The following is a 25679-nucleotide window of genomic DNA, read 5'->3' on the forward strand; positions in this document are numbered from 1 at the left end:
ATGCAGTACTGTGTAACTAAGAACATTCAACAATCTAAAGTTGTATTGTATTATAACAAATATTGTAATTTTAAGACTAAGTTACCTGTCATAGAATGTAGTCTTCATATGCAATCTTGGTGGAATATTTTCTTTGTGCAACGACTAAGAAATGCGCGCGCACACGAACAATATGAACTGCAATACTGTGCCGCGTGATATAAATTTACGATATAACGGCAGTGCCGGAGTCACACAGACGCTTCTGCGCATGCGCGCACTCTATTTTGCCAACATAAGAACTTTTACGGCGCACGCGCGTCATTCAAATTTTGTATATAATATACAGTATAATGTAAGTCATGTAAATAGTTGTAGATAACTTAGATTTTCTTGTGCCTTTAGGTGAATTGCTCGCCTGCAGGTGTGTCCTTTCGCCTCGCAATTCAGGGGGCAATATAAAGGCACATTTGCATGCCGTGCGTGAGTTACCTCGGAAACGCGAAATCTTAATTAAATAATTAATCTGCGACAAATAAATAAAGCCTATGGCACAGAACTGCAGCGCTGTGACGCTGATAAAACAAAAACACAATTACGATACTCTTATGTTTCTTTAAGAAGGGAGGTCGAGGAGAATAGCTGAGGCTGGAAGCACGTATATTTTATTAACTGGCACACCGCCATATTTGATGTTATGTAAGAACACTGCGAGTTGCAATCTTACTAGGCACTCGATTCTGTAAAGAATTTATATTTATGAAAGTAAGTAGAATTATTTAACTGTAGGCTTATTCGTTGAATATATCTGATTTAACTAACTGTGTAAACTTTTTATGTTTAGTAGACAGTCACCTCTGTACGACGTATTGACATGGCTGGCAAATTATTCTAATATTGAGATTTAGATTTGAGTCCGCATCTACCGCAGCAGTCTTTGGAAACGATTTAAATACGAAGTCCGATTATTTGAGTCTTATTTCACGGTCAACTACGAATAACATTACATTTACGAAAAAGCCATTGTCAAGCGTCTGATACCGAATAATTAAACGTCCACGTTCCAGATAAGCAAATATTAATTACATCCAATCACTATCATACACAATTAATAATTAATATTTTATTTTATTTATATTATAACTGGATGTCTGAAACCGACGCCAACAGACAAGCTCTACCGTCTTGCTGGGATTGCACCTCCTGCAGTGCAAAGAGAAGCGGCAGCCTATAGTGAAAGAGCGAGGGCTGAGATGGCAGAGAGCCACCCCCTCCACAAAACTCAGCCAGCCACCAAACGCTTGAAATCTAGACGCAGTTTTCTCAGAGCAACCGAAGATTTTAGCGACCAACCTGGATCTAGGGTAGAGAGATGGAAGCGGTCGGGAGAAGGGCACTGGATGGAACCAAAGGAAGAATTGGCACCAGGTTACGATGAGGATTGGGTGGTCTGGAGATCACTAAACAGGCTACGCACCAACACTGCACGGTCAAGAGATAACCTTCTGAAGTGGGGATATTCTATTACATCTAATCTCTGCGACTGTGGAGAGGTGCAGACGACCCAGCACATGTATAACTGCCCTGAATGTCCTTCACACTGCACTTTAGAGGATCTGATGTTGGCAACCCCAAATGCTGTCGACGTAGCCCGCTTATGGGCCAAATGCCTATAACATTTTGTTTCTGTGCACACATATTTGTATATATATTTTATATATATTTTCATATGCCTGTAATTAATTTTTTTCTGTGTGCTATTCATCTTTTTTACATTCCTGTATCCATGGTGCTTCTGACACGAATAAAAAAAAATAAAAAAAATTAACATTAATGTTATGTTTCGCAGGCAGATACAGGGTCGAGTCTTATAACAAATTTCAGTTTTTAATTTTTAAGCTTTTGAATAGGGAAGATCAAACATCCCTCGTGCCAACAGAATATGTGTATGTAAACAGGGTCAAGATTTGCCTAACTTAATCCTGTTCAAATGGATGCAGATTGAAGTAGATATGTGAAAATGAAAAGGCATGCACAGGATGCACTACCGTCTTTCTTGTTGTTGTTGTTGTTGTTGTTGCTGAGGTTCTCCAGAGCCTTCAGGCTGTAGAGAACAACAACAACAACAACAACAACAATAAAAACGACAACAAAAATATTTAATAATCTGTGGAATTTCATGAGCTGATATGTTACTCATTCGATAGCAGCTTGCTAAATTGCTTAAACTGTAAACATGCCGAAGGAGAGTAATAAAAAAATTGTAGCGTCATTCTGGCAATCTATTATCTCTTGATATAACAGAGCATGTTTGCGCTATGATGAAGACAAAGACACATTCGGGAGGGGCAGGATTCAAATTTCCGTCCGACAATCCAAGTTCACATATCTCATGGTTTCCCTGAGCCGCGTAAGGTTTCTTTGAAACGCATACTACGGATGTAATCCCTCCTATTTGTCACATCAGAGCTTGTACTTCGTCTTTAATTAATCAGTCGCCTACGGGACTTAATTTCTTACATTCCGTCTTCCTCTTTCTCGTTTTCTTCAAATACTTTGTTTATTATGACCTGGAGGCCGTCAGGCTACGAATGCACTGTTTCAGTTGATGATAAGGGGCTAGAGTGAAGTCCCGCCACTTTACGTACGTGTGCGTGGCACTAGCGATAGCGAACACTAAAACGACTGGCGCGCTAGTCAAAGTTTCAATAAACAGTAGTCCCGCTCTGAAGTTACACGGATCTCTGCTAACTACATTCGTTAATCAGATTACATCTGTCTGTTCGGCAGCGCAGCCAATAACACTGTTTGCCACCACGGGTGTGCTGCTGTTACTATTCAATTCAAAAAACAAAAGAAGCACAAGTTATCCTAACCTTGACTCAGCTATACGTCCAGTGCCCCATAGCTCTGAAATACCTATCCCACAGCCACCTTCCAGTTTTGATTAATATCCGAGAGAGTTGGAGGACGAAGTTACATTACCTCCTCAGGGTGCCTCAAGCTCAGATTTTTCTTCAGACGAAGATGAAAGACCTCAATTATTTTCTCAAAGTGAGCTCACTGATCTAGTAAGAGATTTAGTTCTTTCAAAGGATGCAGCCAGACTGTTAGGTTCCAGATTAAAAAATAAAAACATTCTATCATCTGGCACCTCATTTTCATGGTACAGACACCGAGAAAAAGAATTTATCCAGTTTTTCTCAAAAGAAGGAAATTTAGTTTTTTCCAGTGATGTGGAAGGACTCATGCATTGCTTTGATATGCAGTATGATTCATCTGAATAGCGCCTATTCATTGATTCCTCCGAAACTAGTCTTAAAGTAGTATTATTGTACAATGGAAATGAATTTGCATTGCTTCCGATGGGACATTCTGTGCATATGGGCGAAAACTTGTAAGGTGTCAGGCAAATCCAACACCTTCCATGAACACCCTGACATGATAAGCAAATTCAGTAGTATGTCACATAGATCCGAATAAATAGTGAAATTAAATTAACCAAAGTAATACGAGTAACAAGTGAGCAAATGGAATACCACAGACTAACACAAGACGCTACAGTCGCAGGTTCGAATCCTGCCTCAGGCATGGATGTGTGTGATGTCCTTAGGTTGGTTAGGTTTAACTAGTTCTAAGTTATAGGGGGCTAATAACCTCAGCAGTTGAGTCCAATAGTGCTCAGAGCCATTTGAATTTTAACTAACACAAGAATGCCTAAATGCATGTCATACCTTCCCACCGTGAGACAGACGCAGTTCCGAGGGGAGAAACGAGAACAGAAGCCGACAGTAGAACCGTGTTAAGCTGGAAGGCCCTACAATAAGGGACAGACGGAGACCCACGTCGCCAGCTAACCGCTAGGACCACCCCCAGTCCATGTTAAAAGCTAGAGCCCTCCAGAAGAACAGTATAGACCTTACAATAACACAAAAAGGGCCACCCCAGTTGTAAGTTTTAGCGTGAGACTTTTTCGCGTCTCTGTTACATCAGGACCACCCCCCAGCCCATGTTAAAAGATAGAGCGCTCCAGAAGAACAGTATAGATCTTACGATAACACTAAAAGGACCACACCAGCTGCAAGTTTTAGCGTGAGACTTTTTCGCGTCTCTGTTACGTTAGAAGAGAGTTGCTTCCGAGACAGCGAGGTGAGCGGAGCTGTGCTGCCCACCGCCCCCTGATGAACATCGACAAGGTAATGAACGCACGCGATGCCGCATAACAGCGCATAAAGCTTCACTCAGAACTGCAGAAGTCTCATCTGTTACACCCCCTTTTTGCGTAATACTAGTGTCGATCGTCAATTAAAGGTCATGGTGTTCACATTTGCCACTTGAAGTAAAAATCTGAAACGTGATGATTTTTCTGTTATATAGTTATTGAGAAGCCACATCAGCCACTGTAATTTACGACAAGTTAGATAAGTAATTAAAGATAATTGAGGGTCACTGTAGACCATTTTAATAGTTTTCTCTCTTGTGAAACTTAATTTAAACCTAGATTATAGATGTGATATGGCATAGGTCATCCTTCGATGCATTGTAGAACTTGGAAACCCACTCAGGGAATATTCGTTCACATTTTTGTTGAATGCAGTTGGTTTTTATCATTCTGTATTAAAACATTTCCTTTTATCAATAGTGCAATTTATAAACAATGTTTTGTGAGTAGAATAAAATTTCCAGTGGTAAACTTAACTGCTTTTTCGACGTTATTTTACCAGCTAACTAAAAATAGGAAAGCCTTGAACCCCTTCCACTAAATTTAGTTCGTATTAAGATTCTCTTACAGGTAGTGCAGTGGAGCTGACGCTGAAATAATTAAGTGTTTGGATATATCATCGCTTGTCTCACTGAACTCTTCTGACCTCTACATGTCATGTGTGGTCTGGCGTCTCCTTACCAGCAACATGTCCCAGGTTCAAATTAGTCAATTCCCTAAAAAACACGCTCAGAGCATCGTTGCGTGGAAGTGGTAGGGAGACACAATATAGAACAAACAGACACCACGCAGAATGTTAGAAAATGGCGACCCTGCCAGGATGGTAAAATACCGTGATTGAAGGTCGACCACATGCCTAACTAGGTCAGGAAAATATCCTGTTAAAAAATTTTCGTAATAAAAATTTTTTTTTTGAAAGGCATAAATAGTTGAAAACAGTAGTTGCAGCGATAGATAGTGAGACATTATAGCAGAGACAATAGCATATTTAAGTTACGAATTTTAAAAATTGTTAGTAATAAGTTTTCTCCTCAATTCAAGCGCGCAGGTGGCGGATACATCGTTGACAAGTTGGTTCTGACCCAACAAGTAAGTGAATGGATTGTCAGTCTTGGGTATAATAAGTGTCAAGTAGTGTGTGCAAAAAGTTTATGAAACGCGTGAGATCGTATGAGCGCATGTTGACTCGAAGTAGGGCGCGTGAATTGCTTTTAAAACAGAAAATAAGGGATTCGGAAAGATTAGCAATGGCAAATCGAGACCTTGATCGAATTGAGGTAGAGACCTAGCATGAAAATGGACAGAGAATAGAGGACAGTACAACAGACGATGCAGTATCGCGAGAAATAGGACATATAACGCACCACAACGAGGATAATGTATGTCAAGGCATAGAAAACGTAAGTCAGCATACGACAGAGGAGCAGGAAAGTAGAGAGACAGTCGATGAGGATTCTAACTTGCGTCTTGAATACGTAGAACCCATAGTACAAGTAATCAGAGCTCCCTTACCACAGAGTACAAGGAATGCGAGCAGAAACGTGTCACAGCACGGTACAATGCAATCGGTTGCGAACCAACACGTGGGCGAAAACACAGAGCGCAGGACGGCGGAAGAAAACGCAATAGGACCCACCAATCTGGCAGAATTATTACAACAAATTACGGAAACCATGACAAGGCAAAATAAAGACATAGCGAACCAAATTCAAATTCAGATTGCAGAAACCACGAGACAAATGCGTGAGATTAAAGAACAAAACAAAAAAATTCAGTTACACCTAAGTCGTATTGAAGACGAGGCAAAAGAATCTCGAGAAGTGATAGGAAACTTAATAACAGGTCACAATCAATTGACAACAGACATTGACAAGATACAGGCGGACGTACAAACATTGCATAATGACATTCAGGACGAGATCAAAACATTACGTAACAACACAGAGGGAGAATTCAAAAAACTAGAGAAACAGATAAGCGTAATTACTAGACAAGCAGCAGGTACAGCGCGTAAAATTGTTGAAAACAGTGTGTTACACAAACGTATCACAAAAGCAGCGCTGAAAAGATATGATAACCGCATAGCCAAAATAGAAGCGCAAACGAAGCGACAATTTCATAAATTGCGAACAGAGTTGTTGCAAACCATTGAAGAGCGTAATGAACAGGATCGAACAAGCACAGAGTCTGCAACCACATCCGTATCTGTAACAGCACCGGAAAAACAAGCAATTAACGAAGATATTACGCACTTGCGATTCCAATCACAGGCGGAAAGTAACACACGTGAAATCAGACAGCCTGCACAGCAACAAACACTTTTCGAAATTCTTGATGAACAAACGGCACCACAAACACATGCAGAACCACAAATGTATGTTTCAAGACAGTTTGAATCGTGCAATGAAGCGGCATGGTTAGCCGGACAAGATACCCAACCAATACGTGACAATGGAAAGCCAGGTCGCGAAGAGTACAGTGCAATGCATTCAGCTACACGTTCACAACCAATGGAAGAAAATTATTGCGTACCACTCCAACGATACTACGCAAGGGTAGGCGAAAGTTACAGTGGACAATATCCAATGGATCTACCACAACCGGAAAGAACGACGGGAGAGATGATCAGAAACAAAAGTGGCGAAGAATCGCGAATTTCATATGGAACTATGACGAAGTGCGACAACGATCATTTCCTCAGAGTCAGAAAATTTCAACACTTTCGAGAAGGAAACTCATTACATCCACGAACTTTTATTGATCAATTCCGAGTAGGATTACCAGAACACTGGACGCTAGCACACAAATTAGACTTTATATGTGCACACATGTCAGGAACAGTCGCAGAAACCATGCAGAATGTTGCAGCGACATGCCGATCGTACGAAGATTTCAGAGAGACGTTTCTCTCACGATATTGGTCCAGCGAAGCACAGTACAGAGTGAAATACGAATTATTACAGAACCCATATTTTGAAAATTCAGGAGAGAAGAGTCCCGTGTAATTTTTCGAATTAATGGCAAAGAAAAATCAATGCTTGGATGTACCATACAGTGACGGAGAGTTGATTAAATTATGCGCGATGAAGTAACCATTGAAATACTAGCAATCCTTAGTAGGTCGCGGAGGCAATGACGTCGAAGCATTTAAAGGTATTCTAAGGGAACTAGAGTTCATATTTTCGGAAGATGACGGAAGAAAAAGACGAAGCGCACGTGAAAACGCAAGCAAAAAGCAGTGGAATCCACAAGACACAGTACGAAGAAACAATAATTACGAACCATGTGATAACTTCGCACCAAGAAACGACAATAGATTTCAACAAAGAACCAGTTATGGATTTAGAAGAGAATATGGCAATAACTATAATTCACTCAGGAACGGCAACAACTATTTCAGAGGGAATAACGACAACCGGAACGGGTACTGGAGAACCAATAGACCGACAAATTATCAACAAAGAAACCACTATCAACAAGCTGAACGAGAAAAGAGAAAACAGATAGAAGAGGTGGAGGTAAGACCACCAAATCCCGATAAACGTTCGAATTAACAGCTAAGCGCCCATGCCAAAGAGAATGACGCATCGACCCAGGACAATTGCAGCACCTTGAACAGAGAAGTAAAAATCTTATCACGAGAAGAGAAGAAGGAAGAAACAAATCCGCAGGGACCAGATGAAAACGAAGACAAGAAAATAACAATATCGTGTTGGGACGAAATTAATTGGGAGAATACTGACGAGGAAGATGAATTACCAGAGGCATGCACAACGAATGTAGGAGGAAAGGACGAAGTAACGAGTATTGCAGAGCTATTTGGGATGGAAACCAGGGAAAGCGAATTCAATGAGGATAATGCGTAGTCGACAGAAGTTGAAAATAAGCTACGAGTGGGCACACAACCCAACGTATATAATGAAGGAAGTTATGAAGCGATAATTAGAGCATTTAGATGCGATTATGTGGAAGTAGCGACGAAGATGGAGAAGATAGCCTAGAATGAGGAAAAAGTAGAGGATGTTGAAGAAAGCGTAAATGAAGGAAGAAATAGAGAAGAGGAAATAAAAGAGAGAAAAGTAGCAGTCGAAGCTTATCCTACAGAAAGTTCGAATTCACAAGGGAAATTCCTGAAAAGACTCATGTATTATTCAGTAGAGGATTCGTTGATGCAAGAAGAAGAAGAACAGAACCAACCCTTTCAAATTCAATCAATTGTGAAGGCCATGGTAGAACATATCCCAGTCAATATTGTAATTGATAGCGGAAGTGAACTGACTGCGATCTCAGAAAATTTATTCATGCAGTGTAATGCCAATGAGGAATTGCCAGTTCTGAAAACACATAAGATTAAAGTAAGAGGTCCTATTAGAAACAATGTGGCGGAAGTTACGAGACAAACAAGGTTAACTCTTTCGTGTCAAGGTCAAAAGATCGAAGCCAACTTCGTGATTATACCTAAACTAACTGTAGACTTGATTATAGGTGCAGATTTTTTAAATGAGAGACGAGCGATAATAGATATGGGGAAAGGTAGCGTAACATTCAGGAATGTCACACTTCTCTTTGAGCAGAAGCTAAAATTAGAAGAAATACCAGCCATAAACAAACAATTAAGAATGATGCTAGATAAAGAGGATGAGGAATTAGAATGGTATGCACAAAAGGGGTATTTTTACCTAAGACTGGCAGTATTAAACACTTTCAATACAAGTTTGTAGATTAATTTTATTACTGGTAAATAATCAGCACAATATTTCAAGATTATGTTGCAGGTAAGATCATCAGAGAAAGAAGAATGAAGTGAGAGGAAGGTGGGAAAAAGAAAGTAGTTTCAATAAAAACAAAACTAAAATAACACCAATAGTATCATAGATTAAGGTGAAGGGATAAAGCGTAGATAGTCTAACAGCATGAAATACTAAAATGCTATACACCACGACACTACACAAAAAATAAAAAAACGAATTTGAGGATTTTTGTAGAAGTTAAGTCTCAAACTATCTTAGAATTGTAAAATGGAAAGGGCGCCAAAATTTGTAAAGCTTTTTAAGAAGGCGTAAAACAATGTAGGGACTAGACATATGTTAGATGATTGTAAGTAAAACTTTTTGTAAGAACCATTGTAAAAACTCCAACAAAGACCAGATGCAACGACCCACAAGTTGCAACGCGAGAAGTACCAAGAAAGAAAAGGGCGTAATTAGCAAGACACGATTCCTACAGGGCAGAAGGGTCGAGATAAGGGAAAGGACAGCGAGACCAACAGAGGGTAGCTGAAGTGGGCAGTAAATCTGCTGAACCACAGGGTGGCAAACCCTGCTGGGACAGAAGACAGAACCACAGAGTGGCGGAACATGGAAAGGACCGGTACAGGGACTGACAAGCAAACACCGGACTTTCACCACTCATAAACCCCGGGACGCCCTGACTCAGCAGAGCGAGCAAAAAATGGCCCGACGAGAAGACCGCTTGGCAAGCCACCACTGGCAAAAAAAATGTGTAAAAGTCACACTACCGCTATTAAACAGCACGCTCATGCACAAAACTGAAGAAAACGTCCACAAAGTAGAAATGACATATCCAAACAATTTATCAAACTGTTACTAAGAGGAGAACTTCAAAGCAACTAGTTATCAATAAATATTTCCGTATCCTGCCCAGAGAAGAACAAAGAAGCAAGTAAGAAGCAGAGAAAAAGCAGGAAGAACAGAAGTTGAAGATTCGCAAGATTGAGACCAAGAAAGAAAATGGGTGAAGAATAGACGACATACCTTCCCAAGTCCCTATCCTATTGTAAACTAGTCGTCTGTGAAGTATTACAACGAAAAACGACCGCTTTCAGCGACACATAACGATGCCTTTCATGCATACGAAGCCAATAAACCACGACATTCTGCACTCACAGCTCCATTCCATTATGAGACCTCCACAACAGCAACACACACTTACAAAGCCAACAAGGAATGACGAACGAAGCTGTACATCAAATACTTGCCCACATCCATCTCGCTCAAGTCCACCACCTTCGTACAAAAACATCGCCAACCTCATGCTTAAACATTCATAGGATTGTGTGAATGTGTGAAATCAAATTATGTGATGTAGGAATTGCGCAAAAGAAATGTGTGAAAAACTAAATAAGTTAAGCACACCAGACAGCTAATAAACTACAAAATAGCAGTCATTGACTATGGACTTAAGTAAAAAATAGACTATCGATAAAAATAAGTCATTAGTTCTGAAATGGACAGTATATAAAGAACAAAAGTAAGGCATAATAAACACTAAAACTATATGCTATTGATTTTCTCCTCATAAAAATAAAAGAATAACAATATTTTACTTATTTTCTCCTTATAAAAACAAAGAATAAAAAGTTGATGTGGAAGGACACATGCATTGCTTTGATATGCAGTATGACTCATCTGAATGGCGCCTATTCATTGATTCCTCCAAAACTAGTCTTAAAGTAGTATTATTGTACAATGGAAATGAATTTGCATTGCTTCCGATGGGACATTCTGTGCATATGGGCGAAAACTTGTAAGGTGTCAGGCAAATCCAACACCTTCCATGAAAACCCTGACATGATAAGCAAATCCAGTAGTATGTCACATAGCTCCGAATAAATCGTGAAATTAAATTAACCAAAGTAATACGAGTAACAAGTGAGCAAATGGAATACCACAGACTAACACAAGAATGCCTAAATGCATGTCATACCTTCCCACCGTGAGACAGACGCAGTTCCGAGGGGAAAAACGAGAACAGAAGCCGAGAGCAGAACCGTGTTAAGCTGGAAGGCCCTACGATAAGGGACACATGGAGACCCACGTCGCCAGCTAACCGCTAGGACCACCCCCAGTCCAAGTTAAAAGCTAGAGCCCTCCAGAAGAACAGTATAGATCTTAAGATAACACAAAAAGGGCCACCCCAGCCGCTAGTTTTACCGTGAGACTTTTTCGCGTCTCTGTAACATCAGGACCACCACCCAGCCCATGTTAAAAGATAGAGCCCTCCAGAAGAACAGTGTAGATCTTACGATAACACTAAAAAGACCACACCAGCTGCAAGTTTTTGCGTGAGACTTTTTCGCGTATCTGTTACATTGCAAACTTTAAAAATATTGCCCCACCACGAAAAGTATAGCGTTTCTCATTGGATAGACAGAATTTTTGTAGGCGGAGCTTAAGGTTAACATTGAGACCCTGATTGGTCAGATGAAAACACAGCCAGATAGTTTTTTTTTAAACCAACTTCGGTAAATTGTAGTAAGGAGAAGTTAGAAGAGAGTTGCTTCCGAGACGGCGAGGTGAGCGGAGCTGTGCTGCCCACCGCCCCCTGACGAACACCGACAAGGTAATGAATGCACGCGATGCCGCATAACAGCGAATAAAGCTTCACTCAGAACTGCAGAAGTCTCATCTGTTACACCCCCTTTTTGCGTAATACTAGTGTCGATCGTCAATTAAAGCGCATGGTGTTCACATTTGCCACTTGAAGTAAAAATCTGAAACGCGATGATTTTTCTGTTATATAGTTATTGAGAAGCCACATCAGCCACTGTAATTTACGACAAGTTAGATAAGTAATTAAAGATAATTGAGGGTCACTGTAGACCATTTTCATAGTTTTCTCTCTTGTGAAACTTAATTTAAACCTAGATTATAGATGTGATATGGCATAGGTCATCCTTCGATCCGTTGTAGAACTTGGAAACCCGCTCAGGGAATATTCGTTCACATTTTTGTTGAACGCAGTTGGTTTTTATCATCCTGTATTAAAACATTTCCTTTTATCAATAGTGCAATTTATAAACAATGTTTTGTAAGTAGAATAAAATTTCCAATGGTAAACTTAACTGCTTTTTCGACGTTATTTTACCAGCTAACTAAAAGTAGGAAAGCCTTGAACCCCTTCCACTAAATTTAGTTGGTATTAAGATTCTTTTACAGTTAGTGCAGTGGAGCTGACGCTGAAATAATTAAGTATTTGATTATATCATCGTTAGTCTCACTGAACTCTTCTGACCTCTACATGTCATGTGTGGTCTGGCGTCTCCTTACCAGCAGCAGGTCCCAGGTTTAAACTAGTCAATTCCCTAAAAAACACGCTCAGAGCGTCGTTGCGCGAAATTGGTAGGGATACACGATATAGAACAAACAGACACCACGCATAATGCTAGAAACTATAAGGATTTGGCCATTATCCGGGAAAAAATCAAATATCAGGACAATCAATGGATGGTTTGTGGGGACTTCAAAATACTCACGATGCTTTTGGGTCAGCAGGCAGGCTATACTAAATACTCATGCTTATTATGCTTGTGGGATAGTAGAGCCAGAGAACAGCACTGGACTAAACGTGATTGGCCATCGCGAGTAATTTTAAAACCTGGAGTGAAAAATGTTATCAATACTACTTTGGTACCACCAGAAAAGGTTTTGTTGCCCCCTGTCCATATCAAATTGGGATTGATGAAACAATTTGTAAAATCGCTGCAAAAGGATGGGGACTGTTTTAAATATCTATGTACAAAATTCTCGAAGCTGTCAGAAGCAAAGTTGAAAGAGGGAGTTTTTACTAGCCCCGACATAAGAAAACTTTTAAACGACACCCTCTTTGTGATAAGTATGAATGAGATGGAAAAAGAAGCCTGGGTAACGTTCAAGGATGTAGTGCGAAAGTTTTTGGGGAATACTAAGAATGCTGACTACAAAACCATTGTTCAACGGATGCTAGCAGCATACGAAGCTCAAAGTTACAAGATGAGCTTCAAGGTCCATTTTTTACACTCCCACAGAAACAGTTTTCCTGAAAACCTGGGGGGTTACAGTGAAGAACAGAGGGAGCGGTTTCACCAGGATGTCCATGATATCGAGAGACGGTACCAAGGAAGATGGGATGTCACTATGCTTGCTGACCACTGTTGGATGCTTAAGCGGGAAACTAAAGATGGAAATCGGAAAAGGACTCTGCGAAGTATCAAGGAAAAGAAGAAAAGGTTTCATAAAAAACATGGAAGTATAATATTGTTACTATATGTCTCAAAATAATGTTTCGTTGGTTGTAAAAAAATATTATGTTTGATAATTTTGAATAAACGAGTGCTTTCACCAATTTTTTGTGTTTGAATTTGTAAAAAAACTTTATGTGATAGAAAAAAATGGACATCACTTCTGAAATCAGCGCGTTCTAAAACATATAATTCAGTAAAAATATCTCATACAGCTGAGAAAAATTTTTTTTGCAGACCTGTGTAATCTATGGAGGATCCTAGCACGACTTGTTTGTCGCAGTGGACGACAGTATGAGGCTGTGGCCGAGCTGAAAACTGCAATTTGAATGGAGTGGACCTCATTCTCGGATGAAGAGATCACTGCCCTTATACAATAAATGCCGAAGAAGATTTTCCAAGTTACTAAAAACTATGGAGGTTCGGCTAAATACTAGGTCGTAGTTGTGATCTGTTTACTGTATACGTTAGGTTATTCTGACAATTCATAAGTGCCTTTATATTAGTTTCCACTCCTAAGTTTGAGTGCTCTTGAATGAACTGTGACAGAAGCCCGAACAACAGGGAATTGACGTACTAGGACTTGTACTGAAATTATGAAGAAGTGCACTGATATTGACTCTTCTCTAGCCGAAATCTAGATTCGCTTTACTGAAGCCTGAAAGGAAAAGACGACTGATTGCTGTGCTCCGTCATTTTCAGACTCCTAAGTTTGTCTTGTTGCTTTAAATTTTTGAAGTACTAATGCTAATGGGAAAATGAGAATGTATTTTGTTTTGCTTTTTTTTTGTAAACTATACGGGAAAATGCGTGCAATGCCAAATACATAAACAAACATATTTTTCCACAAATAACCACCTGCGTTTAACCAAATTTCCACGACCGTATAAGTGACCCGTTTTGTAGGCAACCTGCAGTTTCCCTATAAACAACAATTAAATCTTAATAGACTGTTACCGCTACGTGATCCATTGTGATTTTTGTCAAGATCTAACTAGCTATTACAACAATTTTATTGGACAAAACTTTATACATTTCACCGCCTTCGACATAGAAAAAGTCTATGACTGTGTACGGAATTCCTTTTCGAGCTACAGGCTCCGCCATATTGCATCCCTCCTATCTTATCGGCCATCCTTTGTTATTACTAACAATGCCAGTTCCCTCACCTTACATCCTAGTGTGAGTACGCTCCAAGGCTCCAAACTCTCCCCTCTCCTTTATCTCCACTATTCTGCTGGTACGCCCAAACCACCTTCCTTCAGTATGCTGGTTCACCGATTTCCTCTCCCTCTATCCTACTTGCCGGCCGGTGTGGCCGTGCGGTTAAAGGCGCTTCAGTCTGCAATCGCGTGACCGCTACGGTCGCAGGTTCGAATCCTGCCTCGGGCATGGATGTGTGTGATGTCGTTAGGCTAGTTAGGTTTAATTAGTTCTAAGTTCTAGGCTACTGATGACCTCAGAAGTTAAGTCGCATAGTGCTCAGAGCCATTTGAACCATTTTTCTATCCTACTCTTCAGACATCCCAGCGATCCGTCGAAATTCATCTCAAACAGGTTACTATCTGGTGTAACCCATGGCTCCTCAGGAGTAACCCCTACAAAACCCAAGCTATAATTATAGGACGAACCACCTGCACTTCTCGCCTCCATGACGTCTACCTTGTCATTTACGACCGTCCTATCTACTTAAACAATATACTAAAATACCTAGTACTAAACATCAACTAGTAACTAACATGGAACCCGGGTTATCGGGTTCGATTCCCGGCGGGGTCAGGGATTTTCTCTGCCTCGTGATGACTGGGTGTTCTGTGCTGTCCTTAGGTTAGTTAGGTTTAAGTAGTTCTAAGTTCTAGGGCACTGACGACCATAGATGTTAAGTCCCATAGTGCTCAGAGCCAACTAACATGGAAAACTCACTTAGGAACTATCCAACAGAATGCCGACAATAGACTAAAACTACTAACTGGCCGAACAAGGGGTTTGCACCACCCCACTGTCCTCCACGCCACGCCATCCTCTCCAATACACTAGACTCCAGTGGAAGACTCTGCAAGAGAGACGCTCAGTAGCTCGGTATGGGCTTTTGTTGAAGTTTCGAGAACATACCTTCACCGAGGAGTCAAGCAGTATATTGCTCCCTCCTACGTATATCTCGCGAAGAGACCATGAGGATAAAATCAGAGAGATTAGAGCCCACACAGAGGCATGCCGACAATCTTTCTTCCCACTAATAATACGAGACTGGAATAGAGGGGAGAACCGATAGAGGTACTCAAGGTACCCTCCACCACACACTGTCAGATGGCTTGCGGAGCATGGATGTAGATGTAGCATAGATATCCGCCCCATGTCAGTTCCATAAGTTCCTTCAGATTCTTGAACACTATGTTCTCCACCTCGCCTTCCGCATACATTTACTTTCCCCCACATTAATGTTTTTTCATATCATCAAATTTCCGCCTCTTCTCACTTACATCGAACACCATTGTACAACCTACAACATCCGCAGACTTGACTCTAACACTGGTACTCTGTCCCCTCTAATTTCAGATCCCAGTGCGCTGTCGTGAGTCCATTTAACACATGCACCAACCTTACACCCCTACACACTCCGCAATACACTCCCAAAAAAATTCAGCCGCCTACCTTTCCTAGGCCGTGAAATCCGTCCAGACATTTACCCATCCCAACAACTATAACTTCACCAGACTCATTCCATCTCCTCAGCGTTCCCTTTGTCTCCCCTCCTCATACACTCCTGGAAATGGAAAAAAGAACACATTGACACCGGTGTGTCAGACCCACCATACTTGCTCCGTACACTGCGAAAGGGCTGTACAAGCAATGATCACACGCACGGCACAGCGGACACACCAGGAACCGCGGTGTTGGCCGTCGAATGGCGCTATCTGCGCAGCATTTGTGCACCGCCGCCGTCAGTGTCAGCCAATTTGCCGTGGCATACGGAGCTCCATCGCAGTCTTTAACACTGGTAGCATGCCACGACAGCGTGGACGTGAACCGTATGTGCAGTTGACGGACTTTGAGCGAGGGCGTATAGTGGGCATGCGGGAGGCCGGGTGGACGTACCGCCGAATTGCTCAACACGTGGGGCGTGAGTTCTCCACAGTACATCGATGTTGTCGCCAGTGGTCGGCGGAAGGTGCACGTGCCCGTCGACCTGGGACCGGACCGCAGCGACGCACGGATGCACGCCAAGACCGTAGGATCCTACGCAGTGCCGTAGGGGACCGCACCGCCACTTCCCAGCAAATTAGGGACACTGTTGCTCCTGGGGTATCGGCGAGGACCATTCGCAACCGTCTCCATGAAGCTGGGCTACGGTCCCGCACACCGTTAGGCCGTCTTCCGCTCACGCCCCAACATCGTGCAGCCCGCCTCCAGTGGTGTCGCGACAGGCGTGAATGGAGGGACGAATGGAGACGTGTCGTCTTCAGCGATGAGAGTCGCTTCTGCCTTGGTGCCAATGATGGTCGTATGCGTGTTTGGCGCCGTGCAGGTGAGCGCCACAATCAGGACTGCATACGACCGAGTCACACAGGGCCAACACCCGGCATCATGGTGTGGGGAGCGATCTCCTACACTGGCCGTACACCACTGGTGATCGTCGAGGGGACACTGAATAGTGCACGGTACATCCAAACCGTCATCGAACCCATCGTTCTACCATTCCTAGACCGGCAAGGGAACTTGCTGTTCCAACAGGACAATGCACGTCCGCATGTATCCCGTGCCACCCAACGTGCTCTAGAAGGTGTAAGTCAACTACCCTGGCCAGCAAGATCTCCGGATCTGTCCCCTATTGAGCATGTTTGGGACTGGATGAAGCGTCGTCTCACGCGGTCTGCACGTCCAGCACGAACGCTGGTGCAACTGAGGCGCCGGGTGGAAATGGCATGGCAAGCCGTTCCACAGGACTACATCCAGCATCTCTACGATCGTCTCCATGGGAGAATAGCAGCCTGCATTGCTGCGAAAGGTGGATATACACTGTACTAGTGCCGACATTGTGCATGTTCTGTTGCCTGTGTCTATGTGCCTGTGGTTCTGTCAGTGTGATCATGTGATGTATCTGACCCCAGGACTGTGTCAATAAAGTTTCCCCTTCCTGGGACAATGAATTCACGGTGTTCTTATTTCAATTTCCAGGAGTGTATTTCCCTATCCCTTTTCCCATTCACCCTTCATTCCCTACATCCTTTTTCTCCCTCAAATTATGGTATTATCGATACCCCAACTCCATTGATACTATGCGTCAGTCCTCCATCCTTGTACCCCACTCCCCTACCCTCTTCAGCGTCCAACCTTCAGTAACAGGCAAACTTTGTACACTTTCCTTGCAGTTTTAGTGACAGTGAAGTGCCCATTTTAAGATCAGTGCTTAACATCGTTTTTAAATTTTCCCTTATTGTTTTTCGTTTTACATTTTATTATTACTGTTTTAAGTTCTAAATGAAGAAAGCCATGTTTCTTATACAAAAAAACATACATACATCTACAAACTTATTAATTTCCTTGTAAGTATCTCACCTTTATGGCAGTGTTTCTTTCGTCTCGTTTAGTTTTACTTGTCCTTTTTTTTAGAGTGGGTTGAATCTACCATTTACAGAACCCCCCCCCCCTCCTACAACCCAGACAAAGGGCCAGGGCGGATGAAATAACAAAAAAGAAAAATAATTTCATCGCATCATCCATGGAACATCCGAGACTGCAGCGAATGGTGTGTGCTAAGTCAGTGTGTAACATTCACAATAACGGTCCTGGTTCAGCTTCCCTGTGAAACAGCAAATATTACTTCAGAATCTGACGCTGACTTTCCATCCTGTTTAACACGCTGTCTCCTGGCCACCTCAGCATATTCATGTATGTCTTAATAAGTAGACGTCGGCTTAGTACCGAAACAAAAGTTCTTCTAAACTCTAGCAACACCGAAGGACAGGAAGTCGATTAGATAGAAACAGTAATACTCACCCACACCCGAATTCTTTAAAAAATAGATTCTCATCAGTAAAACAGCTTCAGATGCTTGATAACTTTTTGGATGGGTTAATGTGTTGCAAAGTTGAGGTTAAGCGTGCAAAGCTTTTATGGTTGAAGAAGCGAAACTCTAATTATACTTGTTTTTTAGTTTTGGATTATTCAGCCACAGACTAATCGGAAAAGTAATACTAAGTTTTCCATTCATTTCATCGTTTATGGTGCCATGTATCATGTATGTACAGTAATGTAATTTTGTAGGTACAGTCAGTGGTATACGTAGATACTGTCTGCAAAATGTGTTACTAATAGCGTTAGTAGTAGAGAAGTAATAAATTAATGCGTCATGCCTGATGCAGAAGTTTCACTGCACGAAAAGCGGAAATGTAGTAAGCGATAATTTTTTTCTTTTGTTTTTTAGAGGTGTCAGCGAGAAAAACTTTTTAAATTATTTTACATTATGTGTAAAGTTTGTTGGAAGTCGCTAAGTGCTCTCATTCTCAAATAGTGGACAAATGTAGTTTGGTAATTTTCACACCACGAATTACATTAACTCAAGGCGAATACACAGTTTCTAACTTTAATGCTTGATTTATTGTATTGAACCTGTAACGTAAGATTGTACCTCTCAATGAGTAAATTATGAGAGCATTTTAAATTTTTAAAGTCGGTCGATAATTATATGAAATACTGAAAATCAAATTTTTTGTTGCTTCTGGAAACCGTAAGATAGGCAACCTGCTGCGGGGACCGGGTCACCGTTTTAACTATTAGTAACATAGACACATTTTCGTTTGAAGAGTACCAAATTCTTTCAATATGAAAATGGAGAGGATTCTGCAGCTTGCCATAGTAAAAAAAAAGAGTTAATTTATATAAAACATAGAATCTATGAGAGATATAAGTTGTATATGAACTAAATTACCATGGCCAGCGTTACATACGATATGAATGACTCCGTGACGTGGCCTTTAGGAGCGGCTTCCTGTCGCAGTGCGACAGCTGGCTGAAACCTGCTGCAGGCAGCCGCCGCCCCTTCCAGTCCCAAACAGAGACGTAAGCATGCTTAATTAAGCACCAAGGGGCTACAACGAATCGACTTGTCGCCTCCCGTCGAAGCTTAATTAAGGGTGGCCAGCCGTCAAGCTTACGAAGCCATTTAATGAAGCACTTTTCACGTTCGCTCTCGACCTTTTCAAGGCGGGAAGCCTTTCTTACCACTAATTTAGGAAGTTGGCGGAAATTATTAACGTATTACGAAATTGAATCCGCGTTACCGCCGCTCCTATCGATAAACTTCATGCTAAATTAAACCTGATAACATTATTAATTTGTAACGTATGTTGTTACTGAGATTACTATTGCAGTATACGAGTGCAAACGATATCGTGGACAGAGAAACACAAAACGTCAAGGGGTTAGCATCGGGAGTTTCCCTAAACAGTGATGGATTAACTATAACTGAAGCTGTGTAAATTGATGTATAATATATTTGTTTTTGGATAGATTCCATCTTAAGCAAACACAGTTTTTTCTTCATTTCTGCCCAGAAACGCTTAGCTGAAGTTACAATATCATCAGTGGGTTTAAATAACAGGAAAAATTGCTTGCACTATCAGCACATATAGAATTTCAGTTTTTAATGAAAGTTGATGGTGTTAGGACAGCAACCAGCCACAAATTTACTTTCAGTTCCTTTATTCAAAGGGTACCGTTACCGGTTTCGAATCGTTGTGATTCATCCTCAGACGGTTTACACGCTTTCTTTATGACACGTGGTGTGTTTTTTACAGATTAATTGTCGTGAAACGTCGGTTTGGAGTGTGTGTTTTCATAACATTCGTCCAACAGATGTAAATGCATTTCCACTGCATTCTTATTGTTGCACACGTAAATTGTTCTTACTGAACACTTTCACTTTCAGTGAGAACAATTTACGTGTGCAACAATAAGAATGCAGTGGGAATGCATTTACCGGTAACGGTACCCTTTGAATAAAGGAACTGAAAGTAAATTTGTGGCTGGTTGCTGTCCTAACACCATCAACATTTGTCTTCAAACAACAGCCACGGTCGCCATCATATCATCATGTGACAAAATTGTATTTAATTAAAGTATTCAAAAAATGGTTGAAATGGCTCTAGGCACTATGGGAATGAACATCTGAGGTCATCAGTCCTCTAGACTTAGAACTACTTTAATATGACTAACCTAAGGACATCTCACACATCCATGCCCGAGGCAAGATTCGAACCTACGACCGCAGCAGCAGCGCGGTCCCGCACTGAAGCGCCTATAACCGCTCGGCCACAGCGGCCGGCAATTAAAGTATTCATAAATCTGAATAATACATGCAGTAGTTTCTGTGACTTTCTGTACTTTGAGTTATAGCTGCTTATCTTTCATAGTTTCTCGACTGCAACCGTAGAAAACTTAGTAAAGAAACACGTTTACTTTGTAAATTTACGACACTGTCTTTGCGTTATTTTATTGTATGAGAAAGTTAGCGTGTGTCCGTTCTTGTGTGTTTGTGTCTGTTTTCCACATGTTTCCACACTCTCTTCACTGCGAAACTATACTTTTAATTTTGCACTGTGTCACTGTTAATAAGATACGAAAAACAAGATGGCAAATAGCAACGTATACTGGGTGGGAGTTTTGAACATTGTCTAGGTTTCAGGTTTCGAGATGTGTATCTGACACACACTGTGTGTGTGTGTGTGTGTGTGTGTGTGTGTGTGTGTGTGTGTGTGTGGTTATGGGTGTGGGGAGGTTTTCATTACTGCCGTGTAGTATCCATGTACCTGGATAAATCATTACACTGTTATTGTGTGTGTTGTGCTTACATGAGAGTTCCTGCTGATATTTGTAGGTTCTTGGTGGCTGACTACGCTCGAACCGAGCTAGCTGACATGCACCTCATTTATGGGAATGCACGATGCAAAACTCGAGCAGCAGGTTCCTGTATACAGAACGAATTCCAGGGAGGAGGATACCAAATCGTGTCAAATTTCAAAGACTTGATGGCTGTCTTCTTGAAAACGACCACCTAGAACAGAGTGAGGGGTAACTGGTAGACCTCGCAGTGTGCTAACTGTTCAGTCTGAGGAAGCTATGTCACCTAGAACTGATGACACCCCCAGCACCAGCACACTATTTATGATTAATGAACTAAATACCTCCAACGACAATGTGTGGAACGTCCTCCACGAGACGGGCATTCATCTATCCACGTATGAAAAGGTACAGATCCTATCAGCTCATAACTTTCCCCAGCGCGCGTAATTCTGCCAAAGGTATCTGCACCAAACTCTAAACATCCCTGACTTCCAAATGTGTATTTTGGTTCCTGACGAGGCTGCCTTGGCATGGAAGAAATATTCTAAGCCACAGTAGCTGTTTCTAAGAGTTTAAATGTCCTAAGACAACTCGTGTATTCATTCAGCTACAGATTTACCATAAATATGTGGTCTGCGACTGTTCATGATCATCTCATTGGGCCATAACTTCTGCTTAACACGTTCGATGGAGGAAATTGCTGTATCTTTCAATGTGAAGGGCTATCGAAATTTTGGAAAATGTCCCGCTAATACTCAGGCAAAGATTATGGTTCCAGCATGATGAGGCTCCACCACACTTTGCTGTTGTTGTCAGAGAATATTTAGACAATGTTTCCCCATTTTTTGGAATGGAAGGGGAGGACAGCACCCTGGCTACCACGTTCTCTCGACGTCACTCCTATGGATTTCTTGTTGTGGGAGTGTGGCCGTGCGGTTAAAGGCGCTTCAGTCTGGAACCGCGTGACCGCTACGGTCGCAGGTTCGAATCCTGCCTCGGGCATGGATGTGTCTGATGTCCTTAGGTTAGTTAGGTTTAATTAGTTCTAAGTTCTAGGCGACTGATGACCTCAGCAGTTGAGTCGCATAGTGCTCAGAGCCATTTGAACCAATTTGTTGTGGGAGGCGAGGAGGGTGTGAAGCGTTTGGTGTATGAAACACCGACAGACACTCACTAACAGCTGGTTGCTATGATTCGTGAAACATCTTATTGTTTTGAACGTGTTAACAATCATTAGCACAGAGATGACACCTGTGTGTTAATATGAACAGACGACTAACATATCTAAAACGATATTCGTCACGCGGTAGTTTTAACATGGCCTCTGATCATCACCAGCGTCTAGACCTTCATGAACCCCTAACGGAGAACCGGTGCATCTGACCTGTGATGTTTCTGTCTCATGAAAATAATGTTTCTTTTTATCTTCTGTAAACATAAAAATATTGCATACGTAGTTTTTTACACCCTATTTACGTAAAATATTTACATGTAACTTTCAAAAAGTTATTATTTCATACGTTTATATTTCTTTTTCATGCTGATAGAACTCGTTTCGGGACTATGTTTGGGCTTCTCTCACAAGGAAAGGTTTTGCTCTCGAACAAACATATTCGTATGATATTTTGGTTACAGAACCATCACGTACCTCTTAGTGTAATGGTGTGTGTCGATTTTCTACAAGGCTCTCCGAACGTGCGCTAGATGTCACGCAGACTTCCTTTTAGAAGCCAAACGCAAATCAGATTCAATTGAGAACATTCAATAAAATTCTCAAAGCAATACTAATGACTAAAAAACGCACAGGGAAGAAAAGCAACTTGATCACGTGTCATAACTGTACATTCTACAATATCAATACTGAATGCCACGTCTATGACACTTTTGAAGTTGTCCGCAGGTTCGCCAATATTGCCGCTAGCGTTCGGCCAGAAGCATTGGTCTATATATTTATGCAGATAATTGACTGCAAATGACGAGTTCGTTTTAATGATAATGAATCTGCCATGCAGTTTTGGCTGCATCTTATTGAGACGTAGCTTAAGAAAGTCTATCATTCTTTTGGCATATACCTTATGTCCAGAGCTCGTGGTCTCATGGCAGCGTTCTCGCTTCCTGAGCACGGGGTCCTGGGTTCGGTTCCCGGCGGGGTCAGGGATTTTCACCTGCCGCGAGATGACCGGGTGTTGTTGTGTCGTCCTCATCATCGTCATTCATCCCCATTAAGGATGGAGGAAGGCAATGCCAAACCACCTCCGCTAGGTTCTTGCTTAGTACTGAGGTGCGAGTCTCCCGCATCGTCCCCTACGCTCTGTCAAGCAGTCTGGGACATCACCATCACATACTTTATATTGGCTGGAGAAATACGCATCCAGATGTTGTACATATCTTGTAGCTTTATGTGGAATAATTTTTAAAATTATATCTTTTCCTCCAGAGGCTTGTAGTAGCACTTGTTCATCCTGATGTCCAGACCAGGAGATACAAAATACTAATGACATTGTCGGCAAATGTGGATTCAAAACTGACAGAAAAAATTTTCTATTTTTTTCGTCATCTTCCCGCTCACACTTGCATCTACGAAGACATTTGGAGGGCACCGTTTTTCTATTTCCCTTGACACACAGTGTCCACACTTCCCATTTGGTTCTTGGAAGCATATACAGAGTTTGTCTGGCAATCATTCGTCATCTGATCTAGCAACATCGATTGAATGTTGCTTTGTGAACTGATTCAAACGTCGAGACAGTGTTTCTCTCCCCTTTCATAGATATCACTCTTTAGGAAGAAAGCTCATAATTGAACTGACCCTGATCACAGTTCCATACAGAACCTATTTGCATGTTTCCTGTCGTGATATCGCTTTGAAATCAGTAACAAATGTTTGAGCTCTTTGACTCATCTCTTCGACGTCCTTATATTTTCGTGCTTCGAGCATAGGCGAAAGTCCTTTTTCAAATGAGTAATAACTTCCACTGACGCTGGGAAGTTTGTACACCCGATATTTCTGCCTACGTCCAATGCCCAATGTTGTAAATGCTAATAATGAACGGAAGAACGGCAATCATGCGCTTCATCAAAGTTCGTCATTACAAATGGTTCAAATGGCTCTGAGCACTATTGGACTCAACTGCTGAGGTTAGTCCCCTAGAACTTAGAACTAGTTAAACCTAACTAACCTAAGGACATTACACACATCCATGCCCGAGGCAGGATTCGAACCTGTGACCGTAGTGGTCACGCGGTTCCAGACTGTAGCGCCTAGAACCGCTCGGCCACCCCGACCGGCTTCGTCATTACAGTTGTGTGACGATATAGAACAGAGCGTACGATTCCCTTTCAAAACTGTATTGCCTTCTCTTTTCTTTGCCACATAGTCTAGTACGATTTTAATGCTGCTTTCAGCCTTTAGTAGGATATCTTTTCAGGTGCTTGTCAAATGTGTTGGAACCTCTGACATAACGATCATCGCATGTGTTCTCTAGTGTGTTCTCATCAAACACGGTGATGACACTTTCGACTTTAGACTTTTCATCAGAAGAGGGATGGAATTAACTTTCACTGCTCCCATCACTTCTCGAACTTGACGTATCACTACTGCTTTCAGTGAGGTGTTCATTATCATCACTAGCATCATAATTATCCGTTTCTAACCTGTGATAAATTTTTTCCCTGTAAAACATATCAGAAAACATGCAAAAGATCATCATCTACACCCATACCACCAACATAAATAAGAGTTTGTCGTAACTTCATCTCAACCAATCGTCGACCCATCTGGCGCTTCACTACAAACATCACTTTATAAAATGTAGCTTCACATGCAAGCTACACCATCTCTACTTGTCTCGGCTGTTGTAGTGGCAGGCAAGGGTCGAATTCTGCATTGCATACTCAGTGGCCTCTAATGGACAACAGCAGGGGTTTGCGGATAAACGAATATCGCCAGTAGAACGCGAGATCTTTAAATGATCCGTCACGCCTATCCTTACCAGCTCCTCTTTGTTTTTATCTGTGCTGGCTTCGTTGTAATGCACACATGGGAATAATTCCGAAATAATATTCTTGCACCCTTTTTTGTTTTTAATTTTTGATGAGGCCATTTGCCCTATTATTCATCACGCTGTATTACCTGCAATCCACGTATAATAAATGTGCAGACTGCATTAGTAGATTAGTGTCTTATAATCACTCCTGAATATTGAAAAGATGGGATGTGGTTCTTAATATGGTGTGCGATCACCACAGAAGTAGGAGTGCTACAGGGGAGCCAGTGCATTTTGTTAGTGCGGGTTGCCTACATCAGGCGCATGTATGCACTCAGGGCCAAACCCATTGCTCTCCTTTGTTTGGCAGGTCCTTAACCTATTGTTCTCCTTAGATTGACAAGTCCTTAACCTATTGTTGTGTTAAGTGATTTTCCATGTCACCGCACTTAACCTATTGTTCCCCCACCCCTCTCACTCTCTACACCCCTCAGGAACCCACCCCCCTGCTGCTACAGGTACACTTTCAGGTCTGAATTGGCTCAAATGGCTCTGAGCACCATGCGACTCAACTGCTGAGGTTATCAGTCGCCTAGAACTTAGAAATAATTAAACCTAACTAACCTAAGGA

The sequence above is a fragment of the Schistocerca americana genome, chromosome X (genome assembly GCF_021461395.2).
Source record: "Schistocerca americana isolate TAMUIC-IGC-003095 chromosome X, iqSchAmer2.1, whole genome shotgun sequence".
Classification (NCBI taxonomy): Eukaryota; Metazoa; Arthropoda; class Insecta; order Orthoptera; family Acrididae; genus Schistocerca; species Schistocerca americana.